Here is a 19,161-nt window from a genome sequence, read left to right as displayed (position 1 = left end):
TCAATAATAGGAAGCCTTACAGACAGTCAATAATAGGATCCCTTACAGACAGTCAATAATAGGAAGCCTTACAGACAGTCAATAATAGGAAGCCTTACAGACAGTCAATAATAGGAAGCCTTACAGACAGTCAATAATAGGATCCCTTACAGTCAAACCCAGATAACAGAATTTCATGCAAGATGTGTTATTCTATTAACTTTTTACTTATTTAATATTTGTTTACCGGGAAAGTCCGACTTGGAACAAAGCCAATTTTCAGTGGAGGACTGGGAAGAAATGCTCCAGACGCATGTCTTTTGTAACATGGGAGGAAACTGGAGTATCCAGAGAAAACCTGCATGAATGCAGGGAGGACATGCAGACTCCACACAGAAGGCACTCCAGCCGAGAATGGAATTGGTGAAGCTCTTGCTGTGAGTCAACAACATTACCGCTGCACTACTGTGCTGTTTTTTAAAAGAATTAAAGTAATATTTAAAAAAGTGCCTCTGAGTTTTTAAGCCTTTATTCTGCTGTTATTTTTGGCTTTGCCCAAAATTCTTGAGCAATCAAGTTGGGAGTTATAATATCTAGAGTTCTGCCTGCATTTATGAAACTCCCTGAAAGAGAAAACCATCCCTGAACATCAGAAGCATCAGCTGCTTTTCTTAAAATCCAGGATTTGCACTGAGATCAGTCACTCTGGTCTGCTAATATCTAGGGCTTACCTAGCTTATGTTCATTCACTGATTTTCACCTTTATCTTAACAGGGTAGTAAAACAACCCTGTTTCGGTTAAAGAACATAATCATAAAATGAATACATTTTTTCTCCTAATTTTTTCCCCAACCAGCAGGAGCTTTTGTGGAGCCCCCATACCATCAAGGATGATTAAAGGGTCCCAGCACAGTCAAGGACAATTAAAGGAGCTCCCCTCCAGCCACGTGTATTGCTGGTGCCTAAAGTTAGCTACAGTGTTAGTTTTAGTGGGAGAGAATGTCCCTGAGCAAGATTTAATTTAGCCAAAGGCATTATGTCAATGGTAAAATATTTAATGAAATTATGAAGCCTGTTCTTTGACAAAACACTGTTACTATAACCATAGTTATCTTTGAATTTTAAAGGTCATATAAATAAGAGTTATTAATACACCTCTGGTTTATTAAATACACAGGATTGCTGTATTAGCTTTTGTTGGTTTGACTGACATGTTACAAAATATCAAAATAAGATAACTTGCTGTGGTTGGGGGTTCCCTTAGACCACAGGGTTCACTGGTGCCTAAAGCCAGCTATGTATGAGAGTGAATTCTCAAAAACATATTTCCATTTTGCAAATAAAAATATGGTTCTTCATTCTTTATTCACTTTTAATCTGTTTCTACATGCTTTTACTAGGACCTGCCTGCGTCTAACTTCCTGTGTCTGACCTTTGACTAGTGTTCCACTTATTTCATTTAGAGTACCTCCTAGACCCTAAAGGATAATGAAGCTGTAAATCACGGTGCCTGGTCAGCAGCAGTAGTCACTGTAGAGGAAGTGGAGGCGAAGTATCTACTCAGTAGTCAGTTGTACCAGTAGTAGAGGCAATTGAATAATAGCGCCAACAGTAATACTAGTAGCAGTAGCAGCAGTAAAGTACTAGTAACAACAATAGCAGTAGTAGCAGCAGTAAAGTACTAGTAACAACAATAGCAGTAGTAGCAGCAGTAAAGTACTAGTAACAACAATAGCAGTAGTAGCAGCAGTAAAGTACTAGTAACAACAATAGCAGTAGTAGCAGCAGTAAAGTACTAGTAACAACAATAGCAGTAGTAGCAGCAGTAACATTAACAGTAACAACAGAAGAACTAATAGCAGCAGTAGAAGCAGTAGTAGTAGTAGTAGGAGTAGCATAGTAGCAGACGTAATGGTGCAAGTAGAGATAGTATTAGTAGCAGCAGTAGATTAGTCATAGTAGTAATAATAGTAACAATAAAGTAGTACTATTATTAGTAGCAGCAGCGGAGTAGTGGTGGAAGCAGCAGTAGCACTAGTTGCAGTAATAGAAGCATTGATAGTAGCATTAATAACAGCAGTAGTGGTTACAGTAGTAGCAATACAGTGGTAATAATGGATGTAGCAGTAGCAGTAACAGTAGAGCAGTATACTGTAGTAGTAGTAGCTGTACAGTAGTAGTAATGGCTGTAGTAGTAGTAGCAATAGCAACAACAGTAGAGTAGTATATTGCAGTGTAGTAGTAGTATCAGTACAATAGTAGTAATGGCTGTAACAGTAGTAACAGTAACAGTAGAGTAGTATACTGTAGTAGTAATAGCAATGGAGTAGTAGTAGTAGTTGTAGTACATAGTATACATATCCTATCTCCTGCCTGTGCTACACCCTGTACAATACCACTCACAATACAGTTTCTTACATGCACATTCCCAGTTATGTGAACTTAGTGTAACTATAGTACTGTGCATTTATAGGGTGCTCTACTACTTTCAGTACCTTTTTTCTCCATATAGTTTTAACTCTGTTGTGGCACACTCTTAGAACGTTCTCCCATATGAAAGTGCCAGCTATCAGACACTCAGTCTATCCTTCACTTCTCTTTTCATTGGGGTACTTGCTTTTCAGACTTTGTTTACAAATATAACTGCTAGTGCTAGTTCATTTTTTTCTTTAGAAATGTCTTTTCATGTGAGACATAATTATCTCCATAGATCTCATCCTCACTTGTGAAAATATTTTATACTCTGTTCTCCTGGATTTGTAAGTTAAACTGTCAAAGGTATTTCAGTGTGGATTTAAAAAAAAAAAATCCTTTCTCCCTTTTAGTCATCTGTCTTCAAAGATAATTTTGGCATTTCTTAGACTGGCACTGTACTTGGAACACGTGCTTACATTATTAAAGCTATGTATCGTATTAATATACGTTTTTAAACTATTTCATACTATTTCCACTAGACAGGCAGTTTCTAATCTGAATATTACAAACTGATATTCCAGTTGTTGTGTATCTGTTATGCATTAAAGTAATATGTCAGATTAGCCTTTTTATTCTGTATACTTTCTCATTTCCACACCTGCGAAATCGCAAGCTTTCCTCCTATGAATTGTACTCATTCCATCCACATCACTGACAACATGGTCACTGGTTGGCAACCAGCTGGTGGGAGCTTTCATTCAGGCAGGCATGAAAGGCAGCTGTTTCCCTGTTGTCTGCAGACCACCAGCCTTTTCTTCAGCCTCTACTCAAACTCAGGCAGTCTAGGATGTAGTCAGAGCTTTATCCCTCTACTAAACAGAGCTTAGCTCTTGACTCAAAATAGCATCCATTCCAACTAATACAAAAATCTTAAATGCATTTTCACTGAAAGAAACAGTGCTGGAGAAAAATACAGCAAAACACTAATGTTTATGTAGGGCCAACCCCTACAACTCCATGCTCCATGCTAATTAACACAATCAACTAGGTCAGTACAACTCAAAAAAGAATTATATCTCTTCACTTGTGCAAATACTCAAGTTTATACAGCATTTAATAAAATTGTGTCTTTCAGCAGAATTTGATGTTAACATTAACTTCTGCTTTGGTGGAAATAGTTTTGATTAAACGGTAAGAGAACATATTAAAAATATATAGTTATGGTGGCTAAGGGAAGCAATAATTAGGAAATTTAAAATCTAATGTTTCATGTCCCAGTATTATAACCTATTCTTCTCTCTGTAAAAGGGCCACCATTTATACCTTTATTGCTATTGCTCAGCCCTTTGTTTTGTGCAAACAGGCTAGCAAAGCTGCATTATACATGAATGGAGTAACTTTATTTATGAATCTAAGAAGCTAGGTCATCTCAATCATGTCCTAAAATGAAGAAGATATATTAGCGCACTGAAGCCTAACTCCTCAGATCATTTGTTTCTGATATTGTAATATTTTCAAGATATGTATTATCTTTTTGAGAACATATGACATTCTTGTTAATTGTGGGAGTGGGTTTATTCTTCCTAACATTGCAGTTTGAACATGTCTAAGTGCAGGAATCACTTCATACCATGTTCGTATTCCTTCTACCAGGAACATTTAGAAGTCAGTCTTTAGTCTACTGTCACAGACTTTTGATGAACTAAACATTTAAACAGTCTGAAGACGAGCAAAACATATTTACAGATGCAGAGAAAATCACAAAGTCAATCAGCGATCCAAACCACAGCCAAGGAAATCATATACATTTTCAAAAAGTAAAAAAAAAAAACTTTATTGTAGGTAAGCGCTTCGTGGCACTTCTCCCACCACCTCATCAAACCTTATAATACCCTTATATCATATTACGCTCTGTTTTATATTAGTCTTATAGATCAGCCTATTAACATAATTAATATAAGTAACATTTTAACATCTCATTAAGACTTGTTTATAAGAACAGTGCTTTAAATCCACATGATCTCATTTAACTTAAAATATATTTTCCCTGTTTTCCTACATTTCAAAAGATAAAATATAGAAAAAGATTGAAAATAAAAAGATAGAAAATAAAAATATATATGCAAAAATATATAAAATATATAAAGAATATGTATGCTTATATGTACATATAAGAAATGCATATATTTAAAAATACATATATTTAAAAAATACATCTATTTATAAAATTCTCTCTTACAGATACAAGGATATGCTAAAAAGTGTACATATTTACAGATGCAATAATATACTATGACATTTAGTTCAAGAAACAGTTTACAATGTCAAAACATGGATGAAAAAATGAAGTGATAGCCGTAATGACTGAGATGGCTAATGCTACAGGGATAACAGTATATCGTTATACAGAATGGTATGAAAACATTACAACAGGTGAGTGTGAATAGCTGCAGGAAAGGATTCTGAATTCATAGGGACTCAGACGTCAGAATCTATGGACTGATAAAAATATGAGTGGCTATTTTAGGAGCTAGGATAGATTGGGCTAATACCTCTTCAGGGAAGAAGATTGCTTAGTGATTAACGATAAAATCTGCATTGTTTCAAACAAATTTGTGTCTAATTTTTGAAATAAATAAAAAAAATCAGAAGTGGTAAATATTAATTGGATGACAAATATTTAATAGAATTGTTTATGAAGTAAATTTGATTATTGATTGGGTACGAAAAGGATCAAGTGTAAAGACATATGTGACAATATGATATAAGTGAGACAAAGAGCTTTAAAATACTGTTATTTACCTGTCAATAAATTATCCATTTTAAATTCAGAATGATGTCTTTGGTTTCCCGGGGAGTGGAGAACTTGGCCAAATAACATTTGGCTGCAAGAACATTTTTCTACTGAAAAGTGTGCCATAAAACTGAAACAAAGACTAAACTATGTTATGTGGACATACTGTATAATTGATTATACATCAGGTTATTTTTTTTTCTGTTTTTGAATATATTCTTCCTGTAGTTGATCATACACATGCATATATATTTATCACTTTCTAATCACTGCAAATAAAGATTTCTGAAGATAAATTATATAACTGAGAATAATGGAGAAAATTCAAAGTATGCCTTTAAAACAGCATCCAGTCTTTTTTGATTTAAAACTAGTCATAATAAGATACAAATGATTTTTAAAAGACATTTCTGGCATAGCAGGAGAAAGAAGAGATCATCAACCTAACTGAAAGAATATTGTAAAATGATATATTTGTCACCTAAAACAAAAGGAAATCATGTTTTTTTTTTTGATAAATGGCAAAAGGTATATATATATATATATATATATATATATATATATATATATATATAGATATATATATATATATTTGACTACCAACTAACGTCAGGGAATGGTTTCTCTAGTTAGTTGCATGAGACAAGAAAAGAATGTTGCATTTGTAATAGACAGCTAACTTGTATGAAACAGAGCCTGAATATTAATTGTAAGAGGGCTGGGATATGCAGAGGCCAGCAGCCAGCAATGTGTATGATGCTAGGAAATAAAGAGACAAATATTAATATTTTATTAGTCATAATTAGAGCAGAAAATAAAAAGTAACTACATAAACCAAACAGTAGACATTCTTAGTAGAAAGTGGGGTGGGAGCTGCTAATATTCCATTCAAGGATGAAATAATATCAAACAAGGGCATTATTTTAGAATTCAACATAGACATGGCAACTTACTTCAGAAAACTGGTTAGTATAAAAAACAGACAAAGGCAGGAAATTATGTACCTTTCAACATAGCCTTTGTGGCTATGAAAATGACCGACTCCCTTCCAGAAATTGAACTTTGAGCTGCTGCAAATCTAGGGCCTCACAAGGGGTCAGGCCACTTTTCTAATGTGTGTCAACCCTAAAAAGCTAAATAAAGTAGGATGAAGTGTGTCTTCACATTACTCAGCATAGTGTATTTTGACTAATATCCACTGCTTGAGTACATCACCACCCAGAAAGACAGTATCATACTCTGTATTTGCTTTATTAATGTAAACATAGAAATATGTCATATTTTTTCATAACATTTTGCAAACACTCCTTAAAATTTTCAGCTCTACTGACCATTTTACTTGCATTCTTAGCAAATCATGTCATCTCGTAAATGCCACCTTGCTGAATTAGTTTTATGTAAGTACCTTTCCCAGGACTTCAGCAATTAGACTTTGAAAACAGTGACCAGTGCACTCGTTTCAGGAATACAGGGATGTCTCCTGTAATGATGAGTACACTCTTACAGGATACATGAGAACTCTGTTTTTTCCATGACTAAACTCTTGTAGGATACATTGAGTTACGTAAATGTGTAACATGCTTAATCTCTATCTCAACAGTGAGTAAACAGCAGTAACCATTTGAAATGCTGGAACCTGCATGAGCAAGTCGTATAATGTGGAGATTGAATTGCTGAAAATCCAGACTTACACATATTTAGTCCAAGATTGCTATTTCTCAGAATATTCCCTTTTCTCTGGGGTATGGTGGTCGCAGAGTTGGTATATATACAACTTTGGGGGGGTGGGGATGCAGGGCTTGCTCCATCATCAGGGGTGCAGAGGGTGGATTCCCCCTGCAAAGCAGGAGGTAAAATCTGAAGAGGGATATTCTACATTCACTCTTTTCCTGGATTTTGGTATTTTTTTCAGCATGTCAGAACTCACCATTTGAAGACCCGACATTTCAATAGACAGCCATAAACAGCATTATAATAATATAGTTTATAAATGACCAAATACTTAATTTGAAATTTTGTCCATAAGATTTAAGTGTGATAGTAAGGTTTACAAAAAGCGTCTCTACATGTAGCATACATGTACTGTTTGTACTAACTTGCCCTGACTTAAAAGACAATGCTAGCACCATGGGTCTGTTGTACTGTAGGCAGGTGACTGAGAGATAGGTGGGTATCCCAAATGGCTCTGTAGAGGGATGGATCAGATGCAGATCTAAAGTCTGAGAATACTTCACATCACATGTTGTAAGATGATTCTGAGTAAGGGCAGATTTGAATGAATGTAGTTGAAAGGTGACATAGAGGGGATGGATGCAAAAAGTGCCCTCCTTACAAACTGGGCACACTGAAGTAGCCACAGACCTCAGTGACGATAGCATTGTGATGGGAAGTGATAGGAAGTACAAACTCATACCCATGATGCCATGATGGTAGGTAAAAGTAGTAGAGCATGTCGGAGGGAGTCCTTGGTGTCCAAAAGTGTGTCTAAAATTATCTGGGCATTGAGGTTATGAGTGGATTTAATTTAGGTTAGCTGGCTTGCTTCTGTTTCTCTTCGGATGTGCACTGCAGTCTGCATCAACTAGAAAAGTCCTTATGTGTCAAGTACAAACAAAACCTTGAGAGGGCTGATCTGAACACATCAATGTGCGGATCTTACCATTTCAAGCTTTTTAAACCATCAGTGACCCAGAAAGGCATATGATCCACTATCCCCATTCTACCCCCAACACAACCCAGCATCCAGTGACCCAGAAAGCCATAGGATTCACTATCCCGATTTTATCCCCCACAGCACAATCCAGCACCCTGATGAGCAGCTGAATAGGGAAGCCAGAAGAACATGCATGCTGAGGAATGTGTATTTGTCTTGTTCTGCTGTAAATCTTTACCTGATATGTTTCAGTTACATAACTGTAAGGTGCTGGAAAAGAACAGTGAAAAAAGAACAGAAACGTAATGTATGTATACGGTCGCACATCAATAGAACTGCAGACAATCTTGACAGATTCATTTATGTGTTCAGTAATTTATAATATTCTTCTAAATATCGTAAGCTGTATTTGGTGTGCTTGATAAAGTTTCTGAACTTTTGATTTGTAAGATCTCGTAATGTAATTTCATTAGGTCTTCTTTATCTTCAAACTCCATCAAGCTGTTTTGAGAGGCACTAGTGTGCTGTGATAATGATTTATAGTATATATGCACAGTGAACAGTGATATTACTGTAAAAATAAAAAAATATGTATATATATAGATACACTGATCTACTGAAGTTACTTTAAACTTCAGTAGAGACACAGCAAAGACATCAATTGCAAAAGGTAGAACAAATATATAAAGATTGACATCCTAAGATGCATGCTTCTTGCCACAGCTTTGCACTATGCAAAAGAAATCTTCTGTTTTTTTAAGAAGGGGTCATGTTCCCCTGCACCCCGCACCCCTGCTAATAGTATATACTAACGCTAAGATTGCACAGTGTCAAGGAAAGGAGCATTTTCCCTAAACTTGGAGATTGTCAATCTCATATATTTCTCGACCATCTCTATTGCCAACACACACACACATATATACCTATCTATCTATATATATTTATATATATATATATATATATATATATATATATATATATATATATATATATATATATATATATACAGAGAGAGAGACATTATCAGTTCAGCAGAGTAAACAGCTTTTAAAAAATGCACTAATAAGTGAAAGAAGAAAGAAAGAAAGCTTGAGTGTGTATGTATAAGATACAGTAAGTGTTTCAGTTAGGGAGAGGGGTAGGGTTAACGTTTGCTGCACATTCTTAAAGTGTTCAGTTGCTTTTAATACACTGCATGTATTACTGCTTGTTAACCGCCTGATTATATTGTAACTGTTATTCTAAACATCTTAGTTCTAATTCAAGCACTAGGGCTCCAAACTAGTTATCATACATTAGGAATGTTTGTGGTCTGCACTCTTGTGGCAGGAGAGGCAGTTGGAATTGCTGGTCAAAGGCTTGTTGTGTCTGTTTTACTAAAAGTGTCTTAGTTCTGGTTTAAGCATTTGAGAACCAAACCAGTTGTTTTACATTACGAACATTTGTAGTCGACATTCTTGTGGCAGGAGAGGATAGCCCATACTCTTCTGAGCTGGGAATTGCTGTTGTAAGTCTTATTGTGCCTTTATTTGATTGGCTAGAAGGTTAGCTTATTTAAACATTTGAATCTCTGTGCCTGGGGCATTTGGCAATGTTTGATGACCATGCTAATTGAGAAAAAGAGTGCTGCTGTTTTCTGCTAAACTCTACAAAGCTAATACTTGCATTACCATATCCACTGTTTCAGCACTTGTTTTTTTTTTTGCTGCATTAATGGAGTGTTTCTGTTTTGAATACCTGCACTTTTTGATCCTTTTTACAGCCTTTAATTAGAACTGTTTTGGTTCCACTTTAGTGAGAGTAGAGGGGAGATGAGTAATTTTCTGGTCTAGGACTGTGTAAAGGAAATAATAGTGTGCTATTTTTGATTGGCCACAGGGCTTTGTTTGCATTTTTTTAATAGAATCTCATCTGCTGTATAAGCAATTGCACAACACTTGGCTCACAACGTATGAGCAAGCTAAGACTTACATTACCATATGCACTGGTTTGGCACTTATTTTTTTACATTGGTTTTGTCACAGCTGAATTAATTGTGTGTTTCTGTGTTGGGTTGCCACACTTTTTGACCATTTTTACAGCATTTAGTTAGGACTGCTGCTCGCCACACAGTGGCACCTAGCAGTGGTTTGTATAGTTGCAGATATCTCACAGTGTATTTCCCCCTTGTAATCTGTGTAGATGCCAAACTCTTGCCATGTAAGTTTCCCTTACAATACCTTTACTGTCTAGACAGAGTTTTTTTAACTACTTGAGCATCTAGTTTAGAAACAGCTGAGTGCTGATCATTAAGTTCCTTGCCTTATTGACCTATTCAATATTTGAATTTCCCTCACTTCTTCCTAGTAGATCAGTAGCTATGGATATGTACTGCCTGACTCTCTCTCTCTCTCTGTGGCCAGTCTGGTTGAGATGGGTATTCTGAGGCATTGTAACAATTGTCTCACATACACCGTCAGCCCATTTATTCTTAATAAAATCGATAAAGTATGCTAGAGGTATAAATATGCTTTAACGCTGGAGACAAAACTCTGTCATACAGCCAAAACTAATCCTACATAGGTTGTTAGTGACACTTGCAGCACACCTATTGCACAGGGTAAAGACCCTACACATAAAACTATGTATTCCAAGACACTTACAGGTAACCTTCATAAAACACCTTCAAAAGACCTCTTGCACAGCACATCAAAAAAGGGTCCTCAGCCATCATGTAAACACTCTGTTAAAACACTACCCACAACTACACATAGTAACACTGTACCCAATGTCTCTGCTGTTAAGCCCCAAAGGCAAACCATTGCACAGCCAAATTTCCTGGTCATTGGTGATTCTATAGTGAGGTACACTGGTATCCTCCTCACCAGATTGAGTAAGCCTTTTGTCACGTCACACAGGCACTCAGGTCATTGAACCACAGGTACCAGTATGACTTTGTCAAAGTCCATGTGGGTGTTAATGACCTAAGATGTACCTCCCTTGACTATATGAAGTGAGACATGATCAAGCAGTCTGATTATGTATCTCAGGCAGGTATGAGCCAAATGAGCTGCAAACTACCTTCTGTAAGGATGATGCTATGTTACAAACAGAAAATGATTAATTTTAACAACTGGCTTAGCTTCTGGTGTCAATCCAAGGGGGTACAATATTTGATGGCTTGGAAGGAAATGGTTGATAGACCATGCTGCTTTGCAGGGATGGTCTGTATTTATTCCGTCTAGGTTTTCAGATTAGCAAAGACCTTTTCCACCCCCATAGTATCTTTTTAGGCAATGCCAAACTGATAAACCTCCCTAGTTAAATTAACCTATGAAGGAATATTTGAAGGTGGCACTGCACAATGCTAGAAGTCTTCACAAGAAACTCCATGCCCTGCAAGCCTTCTTCTCCATGGAGAGTGCAGGCATTTGTGGAGTAACAGAGGCATGGTTTAAAATCATGGAGAGTACCTCATTAATGCAAGGGTATAATACCTTTTACACCTTTAAACCACTATTGCACAGCAGGAAACTAAGGGTGGAGGTGTCTCAGTCTATAATAAAAACAACATCACATCCAGCCTAGTTAAAATGTATGATCCACTGGAACTCAGACATGTGCAACTCACCATAAACAGGATCTTGTACCATATCCTTGCAACCAATAGGTCTTCCTCCATGTCCCAGGAAACCCATACTACCTATCTCAATGTACTAGAGTCCCTCACCTTTCAACCAATACAATATTCATGGGGGATCTCAGCTACACCTCTATAGATTGGGAATCCTACACCACTTCAAACACAGAAGACCAGCGATCCTTAAACTTTGTTAATACCAACATCCTGGAGCAGTTGGTCCATTCTCCTATCAGGGGTGCAAACAACCTTAACCTTGTACTCATGAATATGGGGGAGAAATGTTCTTCACCAACTGGAATGTATTTACTCATTAGATCTGGCCATAAAGCAGTATTGCTTGAAATAAAAATTAAATCTGGGGACCTAGCAAAATGAAAAACATTTAGGAACTATTCCAAGGTTAACCTAACTTTACTAAGCAGCACCCTGATTAAATTCCAAGTACCCACAAACCCAGCAAACACCATAGCATATGCTGTGCTATTTACAAAATTTCTGTGCAGCCACATTGATAGCTGTATAGACAAGCTGTGCCCACTTATATTAAGAATAAGACAAACTCAAAATATAAGCCACCCTGGTGGAATCAGAATATCAATCAGTTATGCAACAAAAGAAAAAAATCTTTGCCAAACATAGGAAGAACAAACCCCTAAATACTAAAAGCTCCCCGACCAATCTAAACAAGCAGCTAAGAGGGTTAATTAATACTTCAAATGCTAAATTTGAAGAAAAAATAGCTTCTCGGTCAAAGGACAACTGCAAAGCTTTCTACAGCTATGTCCATAACCTCAGAAGAAATATGCAACAAAGTGCAGAACGTATTGTAAATATCATCACCCACACTGAATCAGAGGCCATTGCCAAATTTTGGCTGACAGGTTCAGCTCAAATTTCTCCCCCCCACTATCCTCCGATAGTCCAGAGGAAATGCCATATATCACAATCCTCCAACCATTACTATGGAACAGATCATCAATGCCATTTCCAAGGCCAAAAAGATTGCATCAATGGGAACTGATAACATCGTAAGATGCTTAATAAATAGCATGAAACATGACCTGTCTGATCCACTTGAATCACTTTCAACTGGAGCCTATTGTCAGGTTTTGTGCCCAAGGAGATTAAGATGGCTACAGTCATTCTCCCTGCATAAAGGAGGTCCAACCATTGATCCGGCTAATTACAGGCCTATAAGTCTGACCAGCCTCATATGTAAGGCCATGGAAAGTATCATTATGGACATGGTAAATGAAGACATAGGTAACCTACAAATGCTGTCACAGATCAGATTTGATAAAGAAAGGTCATGCCTATTAATTCTGTGGACTTCTTTGAGAGGGTCACCAAAGCTTTTCAAACAATATCCCACTCAGGCATTATAAATAAGCTCACTAATTTAAGTATAAACCATTTTATCACCCACTGGATAGCCATCTGGCTCATTGATAGCACCCAGAAGGTCAAAACAGGTGTGGCCACCTACACTAACAGACCAGTCACCAGCAGAGTTCCCCAGGGCTCGGTACTGGGCCTACTCCATTTTGGCATCTATTTCTCTGAAATGGAAGCAAACGCTGGAGGATTATGGCTGATTAAACTTGCAGATTGCAGGCTGGGGGTTATCATCAACTCTTATGCAGACACTAGCATTCTTCAAGATGACCTATCTCTGACTATCAATTGGTGCCAAAGCCATGGTCTTAAACTCAATGCTAAGAAATGCATAATTGTACACTTTGGGAAGTCAACCATCCTGGCTAATTACCATGTTGATAATATGTCCCTAAAAGTCTACTCAGTAATTAGGGATCTGTGTATGTACAAAGACAGTAACCTTACTTTTGACCACAATGTGGTTACAGTGGCAAGGAAATCCTTTTATGTTGTGCAACATAGAAGTAAAGTCATGGCATCTAGGTCCAAAGAGGTCATTATCCTACTGTGCCCTTATATGACCAGTCATAGAGTATAATACTCTCTTTGCTATGTACCTGACTAGGCATATGCAGCAACTAGAGGGAACTCAGGGCTGCCTTACAAAAAGAATACAAGGCATAATAAACCTGTCCTACACAGAGTGGTTTAAAGCCTTTTCCTTCCTACTCACTCTCCTATAGGTTGCTGAGGGATAATTTATGCCTGGCTTACAAGGCATCCACAAACCCCATGCTTATGAATCTCCTACATATTTGTAAGTCAAACAGTACCAGAAATACAGGTCTAGGGACCTGAATTTTGTCTGTGACTTAAGCAGAACATGCTGGAGAGACAGACATGTGTCCCAGAGGTTGCACCTCCTGTGGAACAGGCTTCCCATACATGGGAGGCTGAGTTTGTTTATTAGCTAGTTTAAGCACACCCTAGACCAATGAATGGGGGATAGGAAATTTACACCGGGTCTGGCACCCACATGCCTTATGGACAGAGTTAGCTTATAAATGCCTCACCCTCAATGTCCTATCTGGATACAGGACATCATTATTCTTTCAGGAAAACTTGGCTAGACTTAGAAAGGCCCCCTGGGTTGTTAGCCTAGTCACAGTCTTTAAATCTTTGAATCTATGAAAGGTATGAAGCAAAAACAAAATAGAGTGTAAACACTGCACTATCACAGCATGACCTGTGCACACAATCTTGATACATTATATAACGTCATATGCTGACACTGTAAAGAAATCTTTACTTAAGCCTCCTCGACCCATCAGAATTAAGTCTTAGTAAAAATTAAAACTAAACATCCCAACTCATAATATCTCACCTTAAACAAAAAAGTCACTATGAGGCAAGGATCTAAGTTCCAGTATACCATCCCACTCCATAAACTAAAATGTTTTAGTGACTGGGGACTCCATAGTCAGACACTAGGCTGGATAAAGTCAGGATATCAGTGGGTTGTCTTTCAGGTACCTGGATCTCAGGCATGTCAAGGGCTCCTAGGACCCCTGTACTAGACAAAAAGACTAAGACATGATAGAGGTGCATGTGGGGGTAAATGACTTGGTATGAAAAACGCTGAGTGCTATGCAGAGGGACATGGAGCTCTCAGTGGCTGAAATAAATGCAGGCAAAGCCCTGGTACTGAGCTGAATCCTCTCCTCTCCATGAATGATGCCTAGGCACAAATAAAAGATAACTGGCTTCAACAATTGGCTAAAAAATTGGTGTCATTCTAGGCGGGATCCAGTGTATGTCCAAATGGAACAAGATGCTTGACCATCTTACTTGATCTGCAAAGGATGGTCTATCCCTTCTCATTCAAAGATTTATGAAACTGGCTAAAGCCTTTGCTAACCCCATAGGGTCAGTTTTAGGTAAACTTCAAAATAGGATCAAATTAAGATGCTCTACTCACTGCCAAAGTCTAAACAATGAGTTGCACTCTTGCATTTGGAAAGCATCCATATGTGTGCAATCACTGAAAACAGGTTTAAATACACAGAAGACATTCCTTGAATATCTGGATTTACTGCTTACCCCACCTTCAGACACAATGACAACTGTGGTGGTGTATCCATATTTGTGAGATATCATATCACCTCTAGACTGATTCCCAGACACTCACAAATTGAATTTATCGATGTCCAGGTTGCTCTGAATAAGATCAGCTATCAGTTTATTACCATTTACAGGACTCCTTACATGACCCCAGAAGTACTTAACAGGCTCCTAAATGTTATGGATGAACTCTCTGTAAATAGTAACTCTATCTTACTAGGAGATTCTAACAACCCATCAATTGACTGTATTACTTGATTGCCAATGTAGGATATGCCCAGAAGAGTTCAGACCTAATAAATAAAAATTCAATGGACTAGACTGTTACTAGCTTAATTAGATGACAAAATATTCTTGACCAGGTACTTACAAATGTAGTGTCATCATACACAACTCCCCTAGTAATTCTTTATCTAACTAAGTCAGAACATAAGCTAGTCTACCCCCCCAAAAAAAAAAAAAACAATATGGCAGAAACCAAAGACTTCAAGTGCACAAATCTGCTCATATTCTACAATAAAGCCTCAAAATTCACTTATAACAACATCACCCAGACATTGCCTCAACAGATAGATTAACCAAGGAGTCCTATATGCACATAAATAATTGTATAGTTTCAGTCAGTTCCAAAGATAATGAGAAATTTAGAAGCAAACCATCTTTGTGTTCACTGACATAAGTAATATCTGCAATAAAATGAAAAATCAGAGTATACAGCAGATCTAAAGACTACAAAATCAAGAAAAATACTAGGAATTTGATTAAGAATTTTAAAAGAATTATTAGATCTGCTAAGGCAGCCCATGAACTCAGGTTGCCATATGAAGAGAAGGACAGTTACAATTCCTTCTTTATTTATTGTACGAAATTAATAAACACCACTCAACAATGTACAGAACTCATACTAAATGACAAAACATATTCAGACCCAATAGTGTAACCAATATTTGTCAATTACATTTAGTGCAAATTTACTCCTGAGATGACTATCCAAAGTCTTATAATCCCTGTTGCTCTCACCCCCCCCCCCACATTATCACTAAAGAACATGTACTGAAAGTGCTGTCCAAGACTAGGAGTATTTCCTATACGGGACCAGATAACATACCCAGCTGTTTGATGAATAGTACCAAATATGTCCAGGTGGAACATCTACATAAGCTATTTAAACTGACACTGCCTACAGACTCAGTGCTAGAAGTGTGATGTACACTCGATAAAGGTGGCCCTACTACTGACCCATGAAACTATAGGTCTATCAGCCAGATGAGCCTCATTTGTAAGGCCATGGAACACATTCACATGGAACACAGATTGATTAATATCAACATTAGTGATCTCATTAGGCTAGATCCACAGAAATTTAATGTTTTTTAAAGGTAAATCCTGTTTAATGAACTTGGGTAACTTTTTCGAGAAGGTAAGACAAGCTGTTGACAGTCGTCACACTGTACACCAAGCTTACATTGATTTGGTTAAGGTATTTGACACCATCCCTCATGCTAGCATAATTAATAAATTAAATTAGATTTCAAATACAAATAGTCAGATGAATAGTCAATTGCCTAAAAGACAGTGAGAGAGCCAATATAATATAAGTGGCAGGAGCAGTGTCAGAGTACCTGAATGTGACCAGTGGCGCTTACTGCTGGGACCACTTTTGTTTGGTATTGACTTCTCTGACCTACAGACTAAAAACCAAGACCTGTGGCTAACCTTGTTTGCGGATGATGGCAAACTGGGAGTCATTGTCAAATACCCCTTTAACACAGAAGCCCTCCAGCAAGAATTTAAATTTATAAATGCCTGGCTAATAGAAAATGGGATTCAAATGCTAAATATTGCAACATTGTTACATTTGGCAGACAAACCATTCCCCCAGCATAAAGCACTGACAAACCCCTCTTTAAAATGAATATAGAGTAAGAGACCTGGGAACCTGAGTTGATAATTCTCCTCTTCTTTGACCACTATACAACAGTTGTCTTGAAATCCATTTAATTGGTACAGTTGGTCACCAGGGGAATATCATCCAGATTAAAAGAAATTATTGTACCCTTGTATTCATCACAAATCATACCACCTGAAGAATGCAATGCCTCTTTTGAGCTGCACTTCACCAGACATATAAAAATAAGTGGAAAGACCACAGATATTCTTAACAAACAGGATCATATGCTTAAAATCCTTAAACTAGCAGAAAACACTTACAACTTCCTTAGAGAAGACCTATGTCTTGTCTTCCAAACAATCAAAAGCCCATTAGTCTAGGGTCTCTTACACCTTCATATATCAGACAGTCCCACAAATACTTTAGCAGATCAATAAAACAAGGTGGAGAGATGGATTCATTACTCAGCATCTGCTTCACCCCTGGAGTGAGTCGCCCTGCAGATAAAACAGTTTGATACACTATCTTCCTTCCAATGGGACTTGGATAATTTGATTATTATTCATAAATTAATCCTAGGCATGACCGGCATAGCCATCTTTGAGAAAGGAGGTACAGTCTAAGGTGTTAAGGTCACAAGAGTCAGTAGCCTTGAACGTCTTATGATTCCTATGACTCCTAAGGGGATGTTTGCATGTGAGTGTCTTTGTGTGTGTGTGTGTGTGTGTGTGTGTGTGTGTGTGTGTGTGTGTGTGTGTGTGTGTGTGTGTGTGTGTGTGTGTGTGTGTATGCATGGGCATTCAAGTGCATTTCAACAATCTTTTGGTGTTAGGAACGCTATCTATTAGTCAAATGGAAACAGTTTGTAGGACAATATCTTATGTTGCCGTTTCACTAAAGAATAAGTGATGGAAAACTCAGAAAAGCCATAAACCTTAAAGAAAGACACTCAGACTTTATGACACTTTACTGAATCTAAGAAAGAATACCTGAATCCTATCTTCTTTATAATGCAGGATAGTCCCAATGGTAGCCAGCGTAATAATGGCAAACAGATGCAGATACTTTCACAAGCTCTCAGTTACTGGTGCTGGAGAGGAAAGTCTTCTCCATCATGCACACATCCTGCTTGAGAGATTGAGATAACCACATACTTAAGCCTGTTAGAAAAACAGGTGAAGGTCTAGTTTGAGAAATGCTACGTAAAACACAAAAAGAGAGGAGAGGTGACAGTTTGTCACAACTACGTGAGAAGTTGGAACTGTGCCAGCAATCTGCAACAAATACACTACTCACGTCAGTTTGAAAGTATCACACATGGAGAGGTGTCTCACCCCATTCTAATGTTATTATAGATTAATGAAAAAATATGCTTATCAAACCAAACACACTGTGCATGTTTTAAAATTATGACAGCAGATTTCAAACCAGGAATGCATTGAAAAAAATCCACTGACTTAGAAACCTTTTTTGAAAGAATGAAGTAATTAACTTTTAAATGGCATGCATGGTTACATTCTTCATTTTCAAAGTTTTTAGGGAAAAATGCTATAGAAAAGATAAGTGTGTTTGGCTTTTTGCCAAATTCAAAATAGGTAACTTGTTCACAGTTCTGATTCTGCAATCAAACTAACCAGTTAGTGTTACTTCATGATGCAACCACAGGTAGGACATAGAAGATATCGAAATGGACATACTAGCCAGCCTATTATGCTTCTGTCCTGCTGATATTTTTGCATCCCATTTGGTGTATTATATACACAACTGCTAGAAGAAGGATGATACAGCTTTACAGTGACAGAAAGGAGTAACAGACTGTTCTACAGTCAAAGACTTGTTATAATTGCTGGCCTGTACTAAAAACATCCCAAATTATTTGCAGAGCCATGCCATGCAGATGGATTGCAATAGGTTCAGGTACCTAGGCAGCGAGACATGTCCCTGTGGTACATTTGACTGGGGACACATGGCTGAAGTGACATTCAGTTGCAGAGAAATATGGCTGTTTGCAATTTCTCTGTATACAAAGAAAAGAATGTGTTGTCATGCCCACAACTTCAGTAACCAAATGCACAGGGGGAAAACAATGTCCATGGTCCCCAAGGGAACATCAGACAGCAGGCAATATGGCAGGCATCAGCAGCAGGCTGGCCAGAGGGCATGTCAGTGGCAGTAATAATGCAGTGCACAATGGGCAGTGCATTTATAATTGGAGTGTGTGGACCACTACCCCCTTCACAGTGTCTAGGGAGCATTACCTAAAACACATACTGGAGCATAAATGTGACTACAGTATCCTGCAGGATTTC

The sequence above is a fragment of the Protopterus annectens genome, chromosome 2.part0 (assembly GCF_019279795.1).
Source record: "Protopterus annectens isolate FY-2018-M chromosome 2.part0, PAN1.0, whole genome shotgun sequence".
Taxonomy (NCBI): Eukaryota; Metazoa; Chordata; order Ceratodontiformes; family Protopteridae; genus Protopterus; species Protopterus annectens.
This window is presented reverse-complemented; position numbering follows the sequence as displayed.